The following is a 24,711-nucleotide window of genomic DNA, read 5'->3' as shown; positions in this document are numbered from 1 at the left end:
CCCAGCGGAGACACCAGTGGAGACAACGACAGAGAATGAGAGCCGCGCAGACATTTAGAGACACTGGCGGAGAATGAGAGCGAGCGGACATTTGGAGACATTGGCTGAGACACCAGCGGAGAATGAGAGCAGAGCGGACATCAGCGGAGACATCGTCAGAGAATGAGAGTGAGTGGACATTCGGAGACACCAGTGGAGAATGAGAGCAGAGCGGACATCGGCGGAGACATCGTCAGAGAATGAGAGCGAGCGGACATTTGGAGACATTGGCTGAGACACCAGCGGAGAATGAGAGCAGAGCGGACATCGGCGGAGACATCGTCAGAGAATGAGAGTGAGTGGACATTCGGAGACACCAGCGGAGAATGAGAGCAGAGCGGACATGGCTGGAATGCGTTCTATCGACTACATCTCATATTTCAATCAAGGAAAAGTTATATCATGATCATTTTATCGCCCAGCTCTAGAAGTAGCCCCAATATAGATTTTTAGGGTGTTTAAGAATGATAGGTATTACATAACAATTTATAATAAGGTAGGATTGTTTTTAGCTGTTTAGCACTGTAGCAGAAACTATTCGTAATTGTGTTTTTGTTGTTGCCGCATTGTAAATATGCCTTGTTCTTTCTGGTTGTGTTTTTGATGTGGTAACTGGCTAATTAGCATCTTGAACCCGTCCTGTCAGTCCTCTGTTTTTACTTTTTGAATGACAAATTCAGACTACTGCCGCCTGCTGGAATGAAGAGTTTTTTCCTCTCACTTAAGTGCAGATCATACGTGCAAGTTGGTCGTTGGCTGTAGGTGTTCTTGACGGAGACAAAGCTAGTTCTAGCATGAACCTGTAGCACTCAGATGTAATGTTTTTTTAAAAAAATATTTTGGGGCTATTTGCCTTTATTTGATAGGACAGATTAAGCGTAAAAGAGGAAGGGAGAAGGGGGATGAGATGTAGCAAAAGGCCAGAGGTTGAAGTCGAATCAGCAGCCGCTGCACATGTACATGGAACGCCTCCTCGACCAGGTGAAATATCCGGGGCCCCAACTCAGCTCTAAGTTAACGTTTGATGTGTAGAGAAAAAGTTAAGTATTTCAGAACTGAATCCATCTTGTAGCTCATATCTGTCTTGCTAAGTGTGTGAAGAAGTTGTTTGTCTCTTCTACAGATTTCCCCAAGGCTGGATGCTAATGCAAAACTACAGTAGAAAGAAGACTTAACTGTGTAATTCTGTGAGATTAAGATCAAAACTTGACTTTTACTGTTCGTGGTACAACCTCTGATGTTAGGATGGAGTCACAAGATCAATCTCTATTAACTGATGATATGGGGTGAAGAAAAACACAACTTTCCACCCTGACGTTGATGGTTAGTTTGGACTTTCTTCTGACATTTGCTTTTCTTGCAAGTACAGCAAACAAAGAGGGTAAATCAGCCACTCTTGATCTTCACAGCTGGTAGAAACATGCAGCCTGTTTAGAGCTTTTCAACCACTCTGCCATCACACTGCATTGCTGTACACGAGTGTATGAGTGTAAAAGTTTGTATAGCGTCAGTAATGAATCTCAAACTGTGTCAGAGATGCTGCTCCACAGATATCAGCATTGATTCAAGATTTAAACTCTTTTTTCCATTACGCAAGCACAGCAAAATTTCACTGGCATCAGTGTGTGGTTTGACCTCATGACATAAATAGGTGTTCTGTCCTTGAAGTCATTAGATGAATAACACATGACTTATTACTGTGTTAGAAAAAGGGATTAAGCATTTCAGATTGCAGAAATAAGCCTCGTTACCATCATCATGATGAGCTAACTGATGAACAACTTGGCACCACCAGAGCTGCAGCTGCAACTTTTCATCCTGTCCAGCAACATTAAAAATGATCTCTGTATAAAAAGTATTTGCTCCTTGTTCATTTCTGCTGCACGACTGTGTGATGAAAGCCACAAACCACCAGCTCAACACAAACAACTGTCACAAGAAGAGGCCCATGCTCTGGCACTTCCTATAAATGTGTCCTTTTGTCACATGTATTATGACAACAACTTTTCACTGTCAGCTAATGTAAAAAAAATGGCAGAAAAGAAATGAGCTGCTGAAATCCGGTACATACTGTACGCTATGATTTTCTTGCAGTGTTCAATGAACACGGCTCGTAGATTTTCCACTCCCTCTGTCTGCTTCACATACACAGACAACACATGCTGCCGTCTGTCATCGCAGCGTTCCACAGAAGATTTGCAGCAGCAGCAGGCAGGATGATCAGAAGACCTCACGCCCACCACCGCCATGCTTCAGATCCTCAGCAGGCCAACAGAGTCCAACTACAACACTGATTATGAACCGTGGAGTCAAGTTACTGTGACCTGCGAAACCTGGAGAATCTAATAATACCACCTGTCCTGCTCAACCCAGTCACTAGAATAAGTGTTGGCATTGCATGTTTCTGCAATGTTACAGATTGTATACATAGTGGATATGTTGAAACTTTGTGTTGATTTACATTTAAATTTTCAATTTTATGTTGTGACAGTGGTGTGGTTAACGTGTGGTCAGGTTTAGGCACAAAGCCCACATGGTTTTGGTTGTCAGTGCTTTCGGCATGTGAACATGTCGCCAAAAGCAACCGTCCATATCAAACCAGAAGTTTAATTTGGAAGTTTCATACATATCATCAGTTAAGTGATGTAGTTCAGTTTACACGTGTTTGAGCTACAGTTGGGTCAATTTCTGGTTTTGCCAGTCCGGTCCACTGTATAAATTTAGGATGGTTTGATTTATGCAATCGGTTGAACTGGCATTTGTTATTATGTCACGTTCTGGCAGTTTTAAAAGTAGCACAGAACTAAATCTGAGTCAGCAATATGAAGGTGTGATTAATATAATGTTATGCCTATAAATGAAGTAATGCAGCCACTAGCGTCCAACAGGTCGTGTGTAATTTACTGCCGAGCCGAGGCTGCCATTATCTGCAACATGAGAGAGATCAAATATCAGCAGAGGGGGGAAAGTGGTGCACGCCATGTTTCTTCACTTTTTGGGGTGATGAGAGGAGACGAGGTAGAGTTAGTCTATTAAAAATAGTAAAGCGACAACATTCTGGATTCTAAGCTGACAAAAGAGCTGTCCTTACTGGCTGCAGGTGTGTGAGCTGAACTTTCGTTGGACGTTGTGTTTCTATTTATTCCTGTCGCTCGCTTTAAAAGTGCTGCAGTGGATGAGGACTGACTGATTCAAGAATTTGAAATGAGGAACTGTTTACAAAACACATGCTTTTTTCTCTACAGAGCCCTGAACACAGTGTCAGCTGACGGGAAGAAGATCACCAGGAAGTTGAAAGTTTCTGCTAAGGTAAATGGCCATCGCTAAAAACAAGCTAGGCTAACGTTACCTGCTGTTGGCCATACTTTAAGTAATTTCCAATCAATATCACAATAAAAAACGTGTTTTCTGATTTACCAGAGACCTACAATTGGGTTTTTCGTCACACACAGATGAAGCATGCATGACACTCAATCTCTGCAACTGCACATCTGCAACACAGAAATCCACACATGTACACAATTACATCAGTGTGCCGTCGACACTTCAATCTGTTCAGCACATTACCAGATGAAAACAAAGATCTAAACTTTGAGAAGCCTGACAATAACAGCACATTATAGTACATCTGATCAGTTCTGACTTCCATATGCAATATGCCCTCAATCCTCCAGAGAGAACAGAATTACTTCTTTCAGTAGCCTGACTGGCGAAGGCTGATTTCTAAGAGGTGACTCAGCATTTTTTGCTTTTCATTTTACAAGATTATGTATCCTTGACATATCTGAGGGTGAAGTATCCCTGAAAAAGATGAGTAAATGCTTTTAATTATGCAAAAAAAAAAATCTAAGCATGTAACTGGAAAAATCTGTTAACATCTGAATCTCACATTTCATTGTCTGAGGTACTTCACAGACGTCTCTGATGTAGTTTGTGATTTTAACAGCAGGTTATAATTTGTTTAAATAGAGAAAATATAAAGTCCTGGTCAGTAAGTGTCCTCTGTGAGATGTAATCCACTGTTGTGTATCATGTGCTGGTGTTTATTTGTCTTTATTAGCCCCGTGCTGCTGTCTAATACATTTTAATACTGTATGTAGGCAACACAGAGCTATATTTAGGAATCAGCTTACAGCACTAACAGTTACATAAGCCTATAAGACATAAGTACACATTCTGATGTGATGACTTTTTACAGGAAAGCTTTCTACATAGGATTGTGTACTTTGAAGAGAGGATCACATAAAATGATCATGCTTAAAGTTCAAAGTCATGTTGTCATAGTGCAGCTGCATTGGCTGGATGACGCCTGTGATGTCTGAACAAGTGCAAGATGTGCTGAGTGGATGCTGGGTGGTGCAGAAATAGAAACTGGATTTGACAAAACAAACAGTGAAAGTCAGGAGACAGACAGACAAGAAGTTGGCAGAAGAAAATGTTAGCATTGTGTGACTCTGCAAACCACGAATACATAACACTGGTATTTTCCATAACACCTCTAAAGTGACATAGTAGATCAGCTGTTTTTGTCATCAGGAGGTGGACAGGATGGTGTGACATCAGAGCGACATGCCTGCCAAGTTTCAGAATACTATCTGAGACCAACAAATATCAAAACTGGTTGTTTTTTTGCGACCCTTCCCATGCATTTCTGCTGGGGTTAGTACAACAAAAAGTGTTGCATTTTCTGTGGTGACTGTGCCACCAAAGCGGCTGTTTTAGTCAAAGCATCTTTTCCTCACCTACATTACTTTACTTGCTCAAACCTATGTAACTTTATTTGTCCAAACCTAACCTACATAGCTTTACAATGGGTCTCTGTTTTGATTTTCTTTGAAATGCTCGGACAGGAATTGGAAAAAGAGCTTTTGGGTATTCTGCAACCTCAAGCCTTGAATTTGTTGCAGAATGACCTGAAAATCAAGGAGTTGGTGTCTTTAAATGTTAATTAAAACCTAAATTGACTATGGGATGTCAATAATTTTAGCCTGCCTGGTTGTACAACTGACTCCAAGAAAGTTTTCTCTTCACTCATAGATAATTCTCTTTTAATGCAAAATTTTAGTGCTTGTGAATTATATTTTGTCTCACTTTGGGTCTCTCTCTGCAAATTTGTGTTTATACTGCTGACTGTCTTGAAAAAAAGAGATTCTTAATGTCAGTGGGACCAACCTGGGTAAATGAAAATTAAATAAATAAATCCTTCAATTTTAATTTTAATGTTTTATTCTCTCTTTTTTTAATTCGTTTTTTTTTTTTTGCATTATGTAAAGCACTTCGACTGACCTTTGTGTCTGAAATATGCTGTACAGATAAACCTGCCTTTGATGACAGCCCACAAAATAATATAACACCGATACTGGCATCGTACATATCTGACAATACACAAATTTGTCACATTCGTATGTTTCATTGGTATCATTTCAACATTTCTATATTAGCTGACTTTGTTATCTGGAGGGGGAGAGGATAATGGATTGCTTGACACCTCAGCAAGACACCTGCTAAGCAGCACATCACAGTCCAGCCAACAGACAACAAAACTGGATGTTTTTTTTGGCAACCCGTTGCTGTTAATTTAGCAACCCACCAACATATTCCAGTGGCTTTTAGGCACCAAACTTTGGTATTTTTAGCCAGCCTTAGCAACCCATCTCCTATTTTCAGTGGCTTTTTAAGGTACAAACTTGGCTGTTTTTTAGCCCCCATTTGCTTATTTACAGAGTTTTGTAGGCATCAGACGTACGTATTTTTTTGCAACCCATCTCCTGTTTTTCAGAGGCTTTTAGGCACCAAACTTGGGTGTTTTGTAGCAACCCATTAGTGTTTTTCCTCGATTTGGCCTAGGGATCTTATGACGAAATCAATGCAAAAGTGGCAGTATTTGACCACTTCAGAATGAGAACGGGCTGGTATTTTAAAATTCTGCTCTTTTTCTTTCTTTCTTTTATTTATTTAATTTTTGGGACCTAAAGATTTCTGCCTACCCGCATGAAGGAAATAATTAAGTGGAATTAAGCAAACTAATTCTATTTCCCAGTGCTGAAAGAATCATTTCAGCGTAGAAATAAAAGATTTGTCTGTTTGTTTCTACATCAAACAACTGTTTGGAAAAAGTTTGTTAAATATAAATCACATAACAATGGCTTATTTGTACACAATAAACATATGATACAGAGGCACAGCTGCCCAGAGCCGTTAACAAGATAACTGGCTGAAGCATCTGAGCAGCAGCCAAGTAGATCATATGACTGTTTGCTACCCTGTGTGTGTGTGTGTGTGCGTGTGATATGACAGTCTCTGTATGCAATATAAGGAGGTATAATGACAGCCAGTTGGCTCACTCAGAAACAACTGATACCGCACCACTCACTCTCCCTCTCTGTCTCTCTTTTCTCTCCGGCACACTCTCACTGCGTCTTCCTCTCTAATCACACTCTCTGCATCTCTCTCCCCCTCTCAGTTTCTTTCACACAGTCTCACCCACACACGGACATATAACTGCAGTATAATTTAACACCCACTGAAGCCCGAATCATGTTAGCAGGTTGCCAGGCTGGTATAGCACTGTGTGTGCTTGCGTGTGCTAATGAAGATCGAAACCTTCACGCCGCTCTCGTCTACAGTTCATATAAGGTGTTGCAACTAGGAACAAACACACAGGCCTGCAGGGACAAAAAAACAAGATCTGACTCCGATTTTGGCATACCTAAATTATTTACCAGGCAAGGAAAGTGAGCCTAAATCGTGAGAGCTCAGCTTTCACCAAGAGATTTTCTCCTGGAAAACATCCATAGAGGGCAGACAGATCAGCAAGATATCTGATGGGTTTAGATGAAGATCCTGATAGCTAAAAACACAAAAGTGCTGTCACTGTAAGTAAAAACCTTTGTCCTCATTCTGTCAATGAAGGAAATAACGCTACAGCACACAATCACAAGACAACAGTGTGAAGTTCAGAGTTTGTGGGCTTTTCTGTGTCAGCAGGACAATGCCCTGGTGCACAAGGTCAGGTCTATAAAGGGAATGGTTTTCCCAGTTTGGTGTAGAAGAAACCTCGGCATTGACCTCGACCCCATTCAGCACCTTTAAGGATGATTTATGCTCCCTTTACGTACGAAAATAGATTTGTCAGTTTCACATGTTAAAGTCACTGCCGTCATACTTCCATGCGTCCTTTATGACGGCACAGATTAGAGGTCGACAAATATTGTTTTGTCAAGGCCAATACAGATACCGATTATTGGTAGTTAATGAGATGGATAACTGATATTTGGAGCCGATATTCATTTACAATAAAAATGAAAACCTTTCTGTCAACTTTTTAAAAAAATAGTCAAATGAAAATTTAAATAAAAAATGTATTAATAAAAATAGCTCCCTGAGGTTTTACAAAGTAAAAGTTCCTCTCATGCTGACACTTTCTTTGCACTTTTCCATTAATTAATTTTATCAGTAGTCATTAAATTACAATAACAAATAACTGGCAAAATACCAAACATCGGTCCCGATAATCGGCCAAGCCGATATTCTGTCGACCCCTAGCATAGATAAAGCCAACTGATGGCACTAGAGGGCAGAGCCAAAAGTTTCATACAAAAGAAAACAAGGCGACAGTGGGGACGGTTGTTACAATGTACTTTTTAAAGGAGACGGTGGTTGTCTGTGAGGTCAGAATTTTTTTCACTATACCACTCAGTCTTTCCGTTCTGCCTTTTAATAAATGCTTTTGTCGTCTCCTATGGTTGTATCTCGCCTGAACTAAGCTACACTGCCCCCACAATCTCCAGTGGTATTGCTTTATTTCCCTATCTGTAAACTTTCAGGAAACGTGAACAAACACAGATGAAATGCAAAGTACAGACAAAAGGTTCCATCCATCTCTGTTTATGCGAGTATAAATGAGCCCTTTGTGACACTCAATATACACCCCACGGGCCAAATCTGGCCCAAAAACCATTTTCTAATTCACAACAAAAATAAAGTGATTCACCCCGGGAATTGTTTTTGTATCTTCAGTAAACGTAAGATGCCGTACACATGAAACAGCATAAAAATAGAGCGTGTTTATCAAAATAAGTGCCATTCGAGGACCCTGCGTACCTTTCAACAAAGTTCTGAGCTAAGCCGGAAATTTCCTAAAATCCTGCAAACATTCTGAAATCCTAAAAATGTTCTAAAATCCTAAGAATGCCCTAAAAGCCTATAAACATCCCGAAATACAAGACATTTCCTAAAATCCTAGTAATGTCCTGAAGTCCTAGAAACATCCTAAAATCCTGAAAACATCCTAAAATCCGAGAAATGTCCTAAAATCTGAGAAATGTCCTAAAACCCTGGAAATGTCCTAAAATCCAAGAATTGTCCTTCAATCACGCCAATGGTGAGCCAGACCTTATCACTCATCATCAGTGCTGGGCCTCGCTGATAATCTTGCTGCTGAATGGGATCAAATCCCTGCAGCCTGGTGCCAAAGCCCGGTGGAAAGCATTCCCAGAAGAGAGGAGGCTGTTATTTTTCAGCAGCAGATTAACGCGTTTTCGAAAAGAGATGTCATGGGTGTAGTATTTGGATGCCCATGCTCTTTTTTAGTCTGGTTACAGTACTCCACTGATTTAGAGTTACACTCCTATATTACTATTGGACTCACACAGGAGAGTTTTGAAATGTTTTTAAAAATGGATGCAGCAAAACCATTACACATTCCCCTTCCTTGTCAAAATCTGGCTCCTATTATCTTTTATGCAACACAAAGGTGAGCAGCAGGCTGCAAAGAGATATAAGCTCACTTTTCTCTAAATCCAGATTTATACTTCTGTGTTGAATCTACACCGTAAATGCTGCTTTGAGTAGATCAGCCTTTACCGTAGTCTGATGTGCACCTCCCCAGAAATGTACCAGCACATTGCAGCGATGTAGTGTAGTTTTGTAAACTGACAACAGTTTCCATCAGTGGAAATACATCTTTTATTTTAGATAATAACAACAAGGAGCAGCGCTATTGATCTCAGCGCTGATTTATCATAATAAATACAATACTTGAACCTTGTAAATATGAACTTAAAAAAAATTGTAGCATCCTCCTGCAAATGAATATCCCAAGTCATGCCTCGTATTTATTCAGAATCAGACATTTCAAGAAAAGCTCCTGGATTTTTCCACTTTACAAATCTAAAGGAAATGAGAACTAGCCTGGCTCCTGCTGAGGCAGAATAATTAGGGCAGACCCCTCTGAGAGAAACCATTAATCTTAATCTTGGAGACCAGCAACTGAGTAACCTTTCATCCAAAAGTTGACAGGGTGTCCAGCTTAATGCCCTCGGGTTCGTGGAGCAGTTACCAGCAGCTCACCTCTCAGTTTGGACCTTCAGTGCTAAAATATCTCTCAGCGATATCACCTACAGCTGAGACAGAAACCTGCAGCTGCAGGCCATGACAGACAAAATCTTTTAATTTATTAAATGTTTACTTCAGGGAACTCGTGCAAAGTCAGTGATCCCCAAAAAAGGAGACCAGCTTCAGGATGCATGTTTCTGGTTTACATGTTTGTTTTTTTATATCATAATTAAAAGACTTGGGGGCCACTTTTGCAAAATGACAGGAGGCCAGGGGTCAGTCACAGCACCCACACGTTTCTCGAGGACATTTCTGGGATTTTTGCACATTTCTAGGATTTCAGGACGTTTGGGGGATTTAAGGACATTTGGAGCTTAGCTATGGCCTCTGTCAGGGGTGCTGGGGATCCTCTACTGGCTCTCCTTTTGATAAAAATCTCTATTTTAATGCTGTTTTATGCACTCTGGCACTAAAAGAACAGAAAAAAAATTCTCAGTTTAAAGCACTTTATTTTTATTGGGAATTAGAAAATGATTGGGGAGCCATCTGGCACCCTATCAGTGGCCAGATTTGGCCCGTGAGCCATAAGGTGAGTATCACTGCGCTACAATATACTTTACATGCTTGCTCTATTTTTACCAGACCAGCTTGTGTCTTTAAAGCACAAAAATCACTTTTGAATAGGCATAAAGGCCTGTCAGGTGACATCAACTCAATATTTAATAATGCCTTACAATGTTTTTAACAGTCTTTATGCCATTTAGCAAAATAACTTTTTTCTTTTACAGTATATTTATGTCACATCTAGCACAGACATAGATTGTTTTCTTCTTTTTGGATTTTACCCTTTAGGTCACCAATCATATCCTTTACTGTGTTTCATAAACTAATCTCAAATCTGAATTGAGTTACAATTTGTCCTCTCACCATACTACCATGTCACTGTTTGGGGTATTCCCCAAAGATCATATTTGTATCATTGTTTCGAAATATAACAAAGGTTTAAAGATTCACTTATCAGACACAGAGCCTGAGGGATCACAGAGGATGTTTTGAAAGCTGAGCACAAAGCACCTGAAGCTGGAAAAGTATCTCTCCACCAACTATTGTTCTTAGAAGTCAAGAGAAGTCAGAAAGATAACATTTTACATATCACTGTCCATTCATCCCCAAGGCAATGTTATTAATGTGAATATGTTTACTCTTATTAGTTTACAATACAGCAGTGATATTCAACTTACAGCCCGGGCCAAATCTGGCCCCCGAAAGGGTGCTGGATGGTCCCCCAACCATTTTCTAATTCACAATAAAATATAAAGTGATTCACAGCGGGCATTGTTTTTGTACTTTTAGTATACATAAGGTGCCAGAGTGCATAAAAGAGCATCAAAATCGAGCTTTTTTACATACATATACATATATATATAATAAAATGCCAATGGAGGATCCCCCGCACCCTACAATAGAGGTCCTAGCTAAGCCCCTAATGTCCTAACATCCTGAAAAGGCCCCCAAATCCAAGAAATGACCAAAAATCCTTAAAAAGTTGTAAATCCGAGAAATGTACTTGAATTCTTGAAATGTCCTAAAATCCGACAAATGTACCTAAATTCCTGAAATGTCCTAAAATCCTAGAAATGTACTTAAATTCCTGAAATGTACTAAAATCCTAAAAATAACCTAAAGTCCTAGAAACATCCTAAAGTCCTGGAAATGTCCTAAAATCCTCAAAATGTCCTAAAACCCTAGAAATGTCCTGAAATCCTAGAAATGTCCAAATATTCCAGATATTTCCTAAAATCCTGGAGAAAAATCCTAAAATTTTAGAAATCTCCTGAAATCAAATGTCCTCAAGTTTGACAAACATCCTTAAATCCCAGAAACGTTCTAAAATCCTAAAAATGTTCTTAAATCCTAAAAACATGTCTGGGGCTGTGGCCTCTGAGCAAAGCACATAAATTGAATATCCCTGCAGTACAGACTGAAGCAAAGCTTGCAAGTGAGTTTGGGCTGAAGATACGCTGCTCTGCACTGCTTTCATGGACAATCTGTGAATTTGTCCGATATTTGTCCTGTCAGTTTGCAGGAAACGATGAAGTCAGTGACTAGACACCAGATGTACATACTCTATTTAGATACCAAACTGTTTCGTGTTGGCAGCATCGACTCTTGGAAGTTTGACCACTAAAAATAGAGTTTTAGTGTTTTTTCTGTCCTTTCACTTCCTGTGTGACTCACATGATGTGACATGTTTTGACATGAGCAGAGAACAAACGCATCGACTCCGAACAGCTGGAGATGAATTCATGTCCTGGTGTGATTCGTCCCTACTGAGGCAAAAATTGTCTTTCTGGCTAAGGAGTGGCCATACTGTGCATCATCAGCTGATGCAGAATTGAGGTCCTCAGGTCCAAGTGTTTGTTAGTACACAGGTGTCCTTCTGTCTGAGACATACAGCAATTGTTATCTTCAAACAATGGAAGTATGCACGAACCAGTGAATGAGTGAGTGTATGTGCATGTGTGGACATAGATGTTGCGGGCAGGTGATTCTTGTGCATATGAAAAAGAATCTGCCAGCTTCACTGTTTTGTCTTTCACAGTTTTACATTGGACGTTTACATTAGTTAACAAAGAAGGTAAAATGTTTTGTTTATGCTGCAACTGGTTGAACACTCAATACCATTTGTATTGTACACTAAGCATTTAAATGTTTATTTCCTGGGAGATAATAGCCTGTACATAGAGGATATGGTCTTGGTTTTGGCCGACATTGCCTGCAAAATAAAAATAATTTTAAAAAATCACTTTGCCTCTTAGTAGGAAAACTTCACTTTAACTAAATATTCTAAAATTGTTAAAAGTTCGATGCTTCTGGCTGCTGAGGTCCTGATGCAACTTGGTGGGAGTGTGAACTGTTTGAACTGTAATGCTCTCATTTCTCAAACATACTCCAAATATTGGTCTTGGAGGCAAACCAGGTTCCCATATCCACCCAGAAATCGAATCTCCCTCTCTGTCCTTTCATCTGCAGGAGTCAGCAACACAGAGAAAAGTTTGTCTCATCATTCATCTTTGACTTTTGCCTTGCAGGCGCGCTGTCATTTGACTGTTGTAAAGTTGAGTACTTAAAGTAACTGTGCAGCCTGATTTCACAGGGATTTATTTGTACAAATGATGCATTTTTGTATAGTGTACTCAGAAAATAGACAGCAGATTGACCATGCAGCTGCCTCTACATTTAAACTGTATGCAGATCCACAGTATAATAAATTACTTCATCGATTGTTTGTTAGAAAGTTAGTAACTGTGCCAGAGTGCATAAAACAGCATCAAAACAGAGCTTGTTTATTGAAAAAAAGTGCCAGTGGAGGATCCCCCACACCCCCTGACAGAGGTTTTGCCTGGTTTAGCCCCTAATGTCCTAAAATCCAAAAAATGTCCTAAAATCCTTGAAACACTCTATAATCGCAGAAATATTCTATAATCCTAAAAATGTTCTGAAACCTTAGAAATGTACTAGAATCCTAGAAACAACTTTAAATCCTAGAAATGTTCTAAAATCCCAGAAATGAACTAATATCCAGGAAACATCACAAAATCCTAGAAATGTCTTAAAATCTTAGAAATCCTAAAATGGGACTGCTGTGATTGGCCCCTGATGTCCTGTCATTTTGCAAAAGTGGCCCCTAAGCAAAACAAGTTGAGTATCCCTGCTCTACATGATGTCCAAATGTATCCTTAAAGTTCAAACTCAGCTTGCTTTCTCACCTCAACCTCCTGCTTTTGGAAAGTGACAGAAATTGAAGACTGTCGTTCCCCAAATTCCAATGTCTGAAACGTGTGAGACTATTCAACCATCAGACAAGCGGTGCAGTTAAAGTACAGTGACATCTTTGCTACTTTATCAGTTTACCCTTTCTCCTCACGGTCTGTATCTCCTGCTCTCTGTCTTTTCCTTTCCATCTTTCTTTCTATCTCTCTCTCTGACAGACACTTTGAGGACAACAAGGACCGGTGTAATGTGAACTTGAGATGTCTCTGATAACAAAGCTTGGTCTCAAAAAGAACCAGGGCACGCACTCACACGCACGAAAACTTAAAGCCATCTCAGCATTCTTAGACCACGAGAGAGATCACCGGACAGTCAAAGCTGTGGCGTCAATAGCTACTCATGCTAACATCTATATTCTTCCTCTTTTTGTTCTGTAAACCGTGAAATGGACATGACGGGCAATCTATGGACATGCATGTCTTAAAATAACACACCGGTTAATTTACTGTCCAGTGACTACAAATGTCACACCTGTCTTACATTATTCAGGTTGAAAATGTTTCTGGAAAAATGTTAAAGAGCATTACTTTCCTGATAGAGGTGTTCGAGTGATAACCCCTTCACCTCTGCATGCTACATGATGTAATCAGATTAACATTTTACTGCCTCTCTCATGTTGTTGTCAGCTAATATGTTTTTGAGGGTTCATTTTCGACAGGAGACATTTACTTTTCTTCCTGTGGGTGATTTCCAGGAGAGACCACCAAAGGAGAGCAAAGTGCTGCACCAATAAAACAATCTCTTAAAAAAAAGAAAAGAAGGGGCTAAAAATGTCCAATACAGAACAAACCTGGATGCTTCAACCTCATAGCTCTTCAACAGAGAACGCTAATAATGAGTCCGAAAACCAGAATAAGCGTTTCAGCATCTCCGGTTCCCTTGTCTCAAACCAATGTTTTTTTTTTGTTGTTTTTTTTTTAGGTTTTTGGTTTGATGCCTGAAATCCTGCTGTGGTTAACAGAACATATGCACAGTTCATTTCTAACCTAACGTTATCTTTTTACTTCTGCTGACTGCAGTTAGGCTTCAGAAATCCAAACAGTGTTTGTTATTTGTAGAGATTATCTTGCTGAACAAAACATGCGAGTATCAAGAACATTTGTTTACCACAAAGCTTATTTTCTGCAATAATTCAAATTCCAATATAAAAATCCCATTGTCTTTTTGACAAGGAAACTTGGACGACAGTAGCTCTGCATTAGCCCACAGAAATACGTCATCCTTGGGGCAATCTATACTTCTCACATGACACTTCACTGTATTCTCTACCAGTGCTAAGTAATGGCAGATTGATGACTGTGGTTGTCGTCCTGTTATAATCACCTGCCACTTGACACGTCTGCTGTTCGAAAAGCCGGGTTTCATCTGCACAAGCTTCCTGCGAATTACGCAAACGTGATTCAGACAGATGGAGAAAGAAGAGCTCCATTTTAAAATTAGACTGGATAACTAATAAGAAAAACATTATATACCATGGGATACTTTTAAAAAGGTTACAAGTCTCAGAGATAATGATCGCACTGGATGCTAAGTAATGAACTTACAGGAACAGACAGTACGTTGCCTTCAGGTGGGATTAGACTGCATGAATTAAGCACGAAGAAACTGGACCTCAAAGGCATCGTTTTACATTCTCTACACAGAGCAGCGCGACGGAGAGAAATGCAAATGGACCCCAACACACACACACACACACACACTGCTACCAACCATCACAGAACCAAATAATAGTCTGCATTTAAACTAGGTGTTACATCAACAGCCTGGTTTCCCTCTGAGACTGTATTTTCCTTTGACACACACAGACACACTACTCGCTCAATGTCGGGTCACTGTGTGCTCGTTATGCCTTTACATCTCAAAGTAACACCATTTATAAAGAAAGGAAACAGCTCCCTGAATAGCAGCTCACTTGACTTTACAAGTTTCCTCTTTCCCATGTTTGTCTTCAATAGACTTGAAGTCCCTAAAAATGTTTCAGACAGCTGCAGCTGATTCTGAACGTTGCTGCTCGAAGCCTAAGAGCAACAAAGTTTAATCACAACACTTCAGTTCTGAGGTCTTTAAACTGACTATCAGAGAATTGATTTGGAAATACAACCGCTGGTTTATAAAGTGAACCATCCAGACTACGCAGGTGTTCTGTTACAAAGACTGCTTTGTATCCCAAAATTCAAGACTTTACATGGAGAGGCAGCATTTAGGTACAACACATATCTTAAACAAACTTCAGGTCTGTTTCAGCTCTCAGTTCATTTAAATCAAAGCTGGCTGCCTTTTGTTACATCACATTATTTTACCTTTCGTACACTGTCACTTATTCTTGTGTTTACACCCGTCTTATTCTTTTTAAGCTCTTTTTTTTTGTTTGATTGTATGTTTTGCATTGCTTTTGTACTTTTATTCATTCATTGTCCGTAACTGCTTGTACACATACGTGTCGCGGGGGAGCTGGAGCCTATCCCAGCTGTCATTGGGAAAGAGGCATGTACACCCTGGACAGGTCGCCAGACTATCATAGGGCTGACACATATAGACAGACAACAAGTCACGCGCACATGCACACCTACGGGCATGTCACCTGACATCCATATCTTTGGACTGTGGGAGGAAGCCGGAGAACCCGGACAGAACCCATGCAGACACGGGGAGAACATGCAAACCCAAGGTCCGAACCTTGCCCCAATTTGAAAACCTGATTGCTGTGAGGCGTCAGTGCTAAGCACCACACCACCCACCGCCCAAGAAACTGAATTAGGCTTTTGTACTGAAGTTGCAAATTAACATTAATGTTATTAACTCTCAAACATGCTGACATTTAAAGGAAATTGTTTCCCTTCCTTTCCCTCAGCCATCTGTCTTATTCAAATATTGCCATCACATGTGTGCAAGTTATTTAATTGCAGGAAAAACAGCCAAATTGCCAAAATGAGTGTCAGCATTGTACATATTAAGTCGTGGATATGTTTCAGTAATGCTGTGTTAACTGGTGGTTAGGTTTAAAAAATCATGTTTTGACTTTAAATACCTGCTTTTTGGCACAATCGCAGCTTGAAATGCAGCAACATCTCATTAAAAACCACCACTTTCTGTGTCACTACCCCCGCTGAAAAGACTGCAACATGTCACTCAAAAACACCCATGCTTGGTGGCTAAAAACTCCCTAGAAACACAGCAATAATTAGATTAAAAAAACAACTGTTTCTGTTGTTTATTACTCTCAAAAGTGTTCTGCAGCTTGGCAGGCATCTTGCCAAGGTGTCACCGCTTCAACAATCCCCTCGATCCCCTAATGAAAAAATCAGCTATACGTCACTGCATCACTTTAAAAATGCTGATATGATACAAATGAAACGTACAAATATAACGTATCCTTGGTTTTCAGAAACATACAAAGCCAACATTTTCTTCTGGTGACAGGGCTGTGCAGTGTCCTTTAAAAAAAAAACATAATTTCATTTACAACATTTTACAGTATTTAGCTGTCTTTCCCAAATACCATCCACATATTTGTGCAAAAGTTGCACAAAAAAAAAAAGAAGCTAGTCGCCAAAATGAATGTTGGCATTGTACATTTCTGCATGGGTCAAAAGAAGAAGACTGCAAGGAAATTAAAACAATGGGTCACTGAGTTTTGTAAAAAGTACACTGGTTCCTCAAAGGCACCAAATCCTCCATGGTACAATTGGTTTCAGTTTGAATGCTGTATGGTACCCCGAAGCAGTGAAACAAAGCTTCGATGAATAGCAGCAGGCTACTAATACATGTGGGAAAGACAGTGTGCACAAATGCTGCAGGGCCTCCACTCCGCAAGAGTCGAGTACACAATCTTATATAAACAGCTGATCGTCTGAAGAGTTTTATTGCAATGTGACACCTCCTCATTCAACACGAGGGCCTGAGCCTTCACGAACAATTCAGTTATGTGATACTGCAAGTCGAGAGATTAATGAAATTAGATAACAACCAAGTGAGACAAAGGGACACCTACTGTCAAATTCTGATAACAGTGACATACAGTATGGCTAAGTCTATTTTTTTAAAATCATTTAGTAATAGATCTGACCTGTTATATCTTATTGTAAATCTGTATCTTATTGTGTTTTTATATTCTATTGCTCTGTTAAGCACTTTGAATTGCCCTGTTGTATGAAATGTGCTATACAAATAAAGCTGCCTTGCCTTTTCCAAAAACTGTGCCTGCTCCAAAAGTGCTCTCTTCACTTTCGGCTCCTTCACTATGACACAATGGCTGAACCCAACAGGCACTCGACCTGCCACCAAACCAACAGAACATCCCGACCTCAAAGCTGGAGTCGCGGTCGATCCAAACCAGCACTTGAAAAGGTCCACCATGAGCAGGTTTCTTACCTACATTCATCCTGAGTCAATGCTGCTTTTAAGAAGTATTTTACTGATATAAAGAAGGCCCTCATAAAAATACTTGGTCGTCTCTGTAGTAGAAAGAAAAAAATTCTTTTGAAATTGGTGCTACATGGCCAGAGAAATAGGATGCTTTTGCTCAAGAGGGAGAAAACCTACAACTACCAGAATGCACTGCGCTTGATCAGACAAATAGATGCTCCCACTGGTGGGTGTTGTAATGTGGAATAGTTGTATCCTAAAGACTACAAGGACTTATATCACATATCTGGTATCACTGGAATCAGAACAACTTGAATTTCCACAGTATCTGATTTGTTACAGTGTAAATATAATATTAAGCATATAAAATAAGTACAAAGGCTATCTTTGTGATATTCTGCTTTGTCTATCAACAAAGATTAATTTGAGATTTTTTTTTAACATGTAAAGTCACATCTTGACACTTGACACAGAAAATGTTAAATTTTCAACTCTGACAAAAAATTATTTAAAGGGGCTTTTCCTTAAAATACTAAATACAGTCAGAGGTCATTAATGGGTTAAAGACATTAGATTGTTTGCAACTGATTCTAAATAAAGTAAACACAAGCGCAACCAACTGTCTGCCGTTTTGGGTAAAGCAGACTGGAGATGTGCCTTCAGTAACAGATTTTTCTCTGTAAAACTGAATCTAAACGCCAGTTTGTTTGTCACATAAATAGAGTCCAGCTGAAACTAAAGTTTGTAGTCTGAAGGTCACGGTTTTGTGGGGGGTTTTTTGCTTGTTTTTTTTTTTTAAGAAACAGAGGCTCCAGTCTGTAACATTTTGTCAGCCAAAGTTTTCAGTTACCTGCTATCCTTTACAGAGGTTGACGGGGCGGGACAGGACAGGACAGGAGAGGAGAGCGTGCTGAAGAGAGTGATCCGCCGCCATGGTGTAACTACATGAATAAGAGAACAGAGGAACGCAGTGAATCAGGCTGTCGAGTGTACGGTTACACCTTCTGCACAGACAGCCCAGGTGAAAGGACATGTCGGGTAAACATACGCAACAACTCACCGACACCAAAGACAATTTTCAAATGTTCATTCTGCTGTTTAGAAAACAGTCTGGTTCAGTTTGATTTAGTGATGGCAAAACAGAGGTAATACAAATAAAGAAAAACAGTTCATCCATATTATAAAACACAGATCTTGATCCCTTTATGTATTCAGCCGTGCTCATTTTATAGTTTAATGTGATCAGGATCCACCTGAAAGATTTCCACTGAAATACCAATGAAAGGAGCGAGCAGGTTAACCAACGATGCTAGTGATGGTGTCTTTATAATGCTACAGTGAAAAGGGGAGGAGTTATGTAAGTAGGGGCCCTGTGCATCACAGAGCTCCCTGTTTAGGCCTGAACTGAACTGAAAAACTGAAACTGTTTCGTACCATCTCACTGTTTTAATTACGTTCTAACTCTATAATTCATGACTTTATGGAATTGGTGTTTTGAAAGAAATCTTTAAATTTCCTTTACAGGGACTTTAATGAGTACTCCTGTTTTTTTAGTGCTGTTCTTAATCACAAAATCTTATTTTTAATCATGTGTTTGGTTTTACTGTATGAAGCACTTTGTTTTAGTTTATATGATAAGTGTTATACAAATAGAATCTGATTGATTGTATAAATACATATATATATATATATATATATATATATATATATATATATATATACATACACATGTGTGTGTGTGTATGTGGATAGATAGATAGATAGATAGATAGATAGATAGATAGATAGATAGATAGATAGCGAGATAGCTAGATAGATAGAGATGAGGCCAAAAAACATAGTTGATTGACTCATTTAGGACTTCCACACCTTCAGTAACATTCCCCGTGTCATGTGGTGGCAGGAAAGGATCCTCCCTGATGACAAATATTGCCATCACGCAGTTCTCCTGAACAACCTAACAAAAGACAAGACAAGACAGTTACTGTGTTGAAATCAGTGTCTGATGTACCAATATAAGCATATACAAATGCTCCCCATCAATTCTCAGCCTAAAACAAAAGCACAGTGTTTTCTTCGAGGAGCTGACAGACTGTACACACAATGCAATCAGACAATAAATCTAAATATCAAGTGAAATGTCACGTAGAAAACAGTCCTCAACAGTCAGATTTTTATCCCGCCTGTAAAGTTTTATCCCAGAACTTCTGTGTCTCGGCGTTCCTCCGGCCTCTCCTGCTGTGAGCCAGATATTAGATGATGTTGAATTATTTGTTTAGGTATTAAAGCAGTCAGGATGAAGAGGTTATATCAACAAAGAGCTCTGCAGGGAAGTCACGTTTCACTGCTGTGAGTGTGTGTGTACGTGTGTGTGGTTGGGTGTGTTCCTTGATTTGCAGCCATGTCAAAAACTTGCTTTGACAAGTTATTTTTCATTGTAATTGTAAAACTTCTTTTAGCCAAAGCTTTGACTGTGTGGATCGATTGGGAAAAACGTGTTCTGTGGGTGAAGTGTAGACGATTTAGGAGGATTAAGGGGCTGTTTACATGGTTCTTGCATGAAACGTTACACATTTGTCGCATTTTGGCCATTACGATCACACGACAACTGCTTTTTGGGGGCCTAAAAAACGCAAACTTTGTGAACTGTCCTCCTGAGCTACAAAGTAATGAATCTACTAATTATTTCAGCTCTAAGGGAAAAAAGCACGTTTAATGATATATTTAAAAACTATTGTGGTTAGAAAAGTGAACAATCTTAGATTTAAAGAATCAGAAGTTATTTTGAAAACAAATGTGTGTCTGACTTGTTTTTGAAACAAGAAAAAAAAAGAAAAGAGGAAGTGGAAATGGAGAAAGACAGCAGAACAACAGCAGAGTGACGGTGAACATCAACACCATGATTCACAGAGGAGGGATGTAGGTCACCTGTAATCAGACCACACATCAGGCTGTGTGTGTTTGGAGGGGCACACAACCCCACACAGAGGGAGGACACACAGACATGGTGATCATTGTGACCTGCTAACCTGCTGAGGGGGAAAGGATCATCACACCGCAGGGGGTTATAGGATACAAAAGACGACTACGTAAGGACAGCATCAGCTTCTGATGTGATATGTAACACTTTCTAAACAATAACAATGGCATCAACAACAATCCTTTATTGTCTGTGTTACATGGCGGCTGACCTTGTCCTCTGCTCAGAGGGAAAGAAGCTCCCAAATCTCGTTGTTTTACCAATGCGCTGACATTTACGGCCACTGCTCTTCTTTTTTTTCAGTTAGCCACTAACTGCTACTTTTTAAATCTTGCTGTGGGTCACACACATAACTCATCATCAAAACATCACATCTGTGCCACCCGTAGTCCCATCCTGCCGACTCTCCTGTTTATACAGACACCATTTGTTATCGCCTCCCCTGACAGATTAAAGGCGAGACAGCTTTTCCCCCCATTCTGTGATCATAGCTGCGACCACATATGCACATGCAGTCGTCGTTTTGCTCATAACAAATATTTCCACAAAATCTTGTACAAGTCTGTGAATCCATCTGAAAGTTTGTGCTTTACCCCCATGCCAAATTTCAACCAAATAGCAAAAACTCTGGCTGCCAAAGGGCGGAGAAATGTTTGTTTTCATAATGATGTGGAAAAAACAAAACCAGTGTAGAAACTTCACAGCCTGTAGCCTGTAAAACATACGTGATGCCAAAAGTCACATTCCACATCCACATTCAACAAGTAAGAACACGGCTGGAAAGAAGAGGTCACATGTGCATGAAAGGCTGCCATCAGTAACAATGTAACATAAGGAGTGCCACTGTGTTTACCGGTGCTTGGGTGGGGAGGCTGATGGGTCCAACTGACAACAACTGACTTTTGTACAAGAGTCTGAAATTTGTTTCCCGTGTGGATGTGTGTGTGTGTTTTTTCTTCACCTTGCCATGTACCACTTTTGCTTAAACCAAACCATCCGTGACTTTGTTGTCTAATCCTAACCATCGTGAAAGTCGGCGTGGGATGCCATGAGCTGTTTTGTAAACATAAGGACCACATTGCGTCATGACGGCATGTGCATTTGTTAACATCATCGTGAGTGTAAACAGCTGACGCAGAAGGATACCTCATACGTCATAAGTAGTCACAGAAGGTCAGAGCAGCACCATGTGACAAGTTGGGATAAGAACGTGTTGGCACAACACACACATGTCCACTTTGCAGAGGAGCTCAAGTCTACATATTCTGTTTTAGGTATCCTTCTGCATCTGCTGTTGACGTTCTGGGATGCTGCAACTATGATGTCAGCAAATAAAAATGGTGGGATTATGCTGCACGTGGTTATTTTTGGACAGCACAAACAGATGGCAACCAACGCCAGGACGTCAACAAAAGCACATACTGGCACAGATGGTGAGGATTAAGAAAAGAAGCACGCGGTAAACTGTAGGAGAAAACATCACATTCAGATGGGAAGCGAAAACCAGACTCCCGCATGAAAGTCCAGAGTTTGTGGGACCCATTCACCGCCCCTCACATCAGCTCTAGAGCTGCCCTTGCAATCCTTATATTACATTGTTACCGCCAGCGTTTCAACCTGCCACCGTCCTGCCATGTCTCATGCACACGAAACAGTGAGGTGATGCCACCCATCCATGTATCATGTGAACTCGGTGCCATCTGGCAATCTGCTGGTATATAATAACACGACAACCAGTGACGTTTCATGTGCATGTTGAAAGGTGCATTTTAGCATCACGAACTTATGCCATAAGCTCTGTCAAAGCAACACAATTTTCAAAATGAGAACTAGTTGGTGTTTTGAGATTTCATATTTTTTTATTTTTTGTACATCAGAAAATGAGTTGAGGGATGTAGCAGACCCTGGATGTGTTTTTTCCTAATTTCTGTTTTACTTTTTATTATATTTCTCTTGCTATATTGTCATAGCAATTACATGCATTTACTCAAACCTTCAAAACATTTTTTCTACCACAAATGCAGTAAATAAGTTCCAACCCGAGAAAAGTCCTCACTCGTTTCAAAGGCCTGGCTAAGGCCCAGATTGAAGTTATGAAGCCTAGAAAGCAGTAAATACAGCAGTTAGAGTTGTATAATGGAGCACAGTCTCGTGCTTTAAGCCAATTACAGACCCTGACCTAAACACATTGTCAACACCATCACACTGGAACAGAAGACAGAAAATAAAAAATGCTGCCAGAGGGAAGCCAAAGCCACCGTGAGCATGCAGAGCTACTCGCAGACTGGACTGCTAAAGATAGACTAAATACAAAAAACAGACCCCAACCAGCCTCATTACCCGGTCCAGACCAAAACTCAACATTAGCATCAATTTAAATCAAATCAGGTTGCGGGAAAAATGTTACTCTTCCAAACCACAGTCCACACATCCATCCAAATTTCTTTTTCACATGCAAGCTGCTGTTTGGTAACTGATTTGTTATGGTTATATGGATACTGAATTGGCAAAAACAAAACTAACCAATAAATTATTAAGTTGCTCAACAGGAACAGTCAGCACTTGTTTTCTGCTTAACAGTTCAGATAAAGTGAACTAGTCCAAACATGACAGAGAGCACCTGTACACCTTCCACTCTTCAATCTTTTAATCTTCATCAGTGATTTAAAATTACTGTATGCGATGGTAACAAAGAGTAACACAATGTGCTTTAATTCGTTAGCTTCCTGTCCCTCTGTTGCTATTAAGTTTGCTCCACATCAGGGGTACTCCACTTTTTTGCTTGGGGGCCTCTTTTGTAAAATGACAGGAGGTCAGGGGCCAGTCGCAGCAGCCCCATGCATGTTGCCAGGATTTTGGCACCTTTCTAGGATTTTAGGACATTTTTCAGATTTTAGGACATTTCTAGGATTTCAGCACCAATCTAGGAATTTAGCACGTTTCTTGGATTTTGGATGTTTCTGGTATTTTCGGATATTTCTAGGACTTTACGACATTTCAAGGATTTTAGTACATTTCTATAACTTTCAGACATTTTTAGAATATTTCCTGGCTTTTAGGACATTTCTAGGATTTTAGGTTTCTAGGATTGGAAAGCCAAAAAACAGGAGAGCTTCTTGAAACTGTAATAGCACAAAAAAGACAAATTAGGAAAAAAATAATTAAAATTAGGAAAGAAAAAATAATTAAATTAAAAAATATGTTTTACCTTTAGAACCTGCAAATAAAATAAAGGCATTTTATCTTTTTTTCCTAAAGACAATTGTCTCAGTTCCGTCTTGTATTTTCAGGTTTCTAGGACTTTAGGATATTTCTAGGATTTATGGACGTCACTCTCAGAAGGATCGCAACAGTCCTCCACAGCTGCACCCTCTAAAGTCAAAACATTTGTGACCTAAGTCCAAGTCACGTCCACACCTCTGCCCAGAAGGATTATTATTTGAATGCCTGAGATAAGTCAATATGTTTTTCTAACATTTCAGGATTCTTATATAACGAAATTAATTTTCTCTATTTTCTTTTAAAAATGTATGAGGCTGAAATGTTGCTGCATAACAGGAACGACCTGTATGTATTTAAATTCAAATACATGAAATATATATGGTCAAAAATAGGGCTTTAAGGAACGACTGGGACTTTAAACGTGAGCCAACCATCAGACTGTGATTTGTATGTAGCTCGATCACTTGTGTATGAACTAACAACTGCCAGAATTTCAAGTAAACAAATGCCTGAGGCGACGCGAGAGCTCATTATGGCTTCTGTTATATAATTGAAAATTCCTCAGCTCATTAGCCTTCCTGGCATTTCTTTAAATATGTTGTTACTCATTTGTTGTTTGCTTCTCGCTCTTGTGTGAATGAGTTTGTGATTTCCAGTGTAAATTTCATAGTGTTGTTTAAAGAAAGTATTGATGGCAGGGTGGAAACAGAAAGCTGTCCCTAAAAGTCAAATCAGTTTTATTCATGGAGAACAGATGTCGCTGGTCAGGTGGGAGTCGAGCTACTTTGTGCAACACAACACTGAAACGAGATTATATTTTTATGCATTCATTTTCTCCTGCATAAATACATCGCAGCACCTCTCTCTACAGCACACAGCCTGTTCTCTGCTCTGTCAGGGTTCAAGGACAAAGCAAGGTGAGGTTATTTGAATAG

At 39.8% G+C, this 24,711-nt stretch overlaps 1 long non-coding RNA gene across 1 annotated transcript in view; it reads right to left on the bottom strand.

The window, feature by feature from the left end:
* The window catches only part of LOC148190280 (uncharacterized), a 62,229-nt gene extending 42,696 nt beyond the window's left edge, over positions 1 to 19,533 (bottom strand). The window contains exons 1-2 of the long non-coding RNA XR_015775374.1: positions 19,444 to 19,533; positions 18,425 to 18,515 (exon numbers count right to left, since the gene is read on the bottom strand). This is a non-coding gene — a long non-coding RNA (uncharacterized LOC148190280). The remainder of the gene's footprint in view (positions 1 to 18,424; positions 18,516 to 19,443) is intronic.
* Positions 19,534 to 24,711: the final 5,178 nt, after the last annotated feature.

This window comes from Plectropomus leopardus, chromosome 2 (genome assembly GCF_026936395.1).
Source record: "Plectropomus leopardus strain MGB_pleo_1.0 chromosome 2, ASM2693639v1, whole genome shotgun sequence".
Taxonomy (NCBI): Eukaryota; Metazoa; Chordata; class Actinopteri; order Perciformes; family Serranidae; genus Plectropomus; species Plectropomus leopardus.
This window is presented reverse-complemented; position numbering and strand designations above follow the sequence as displayed.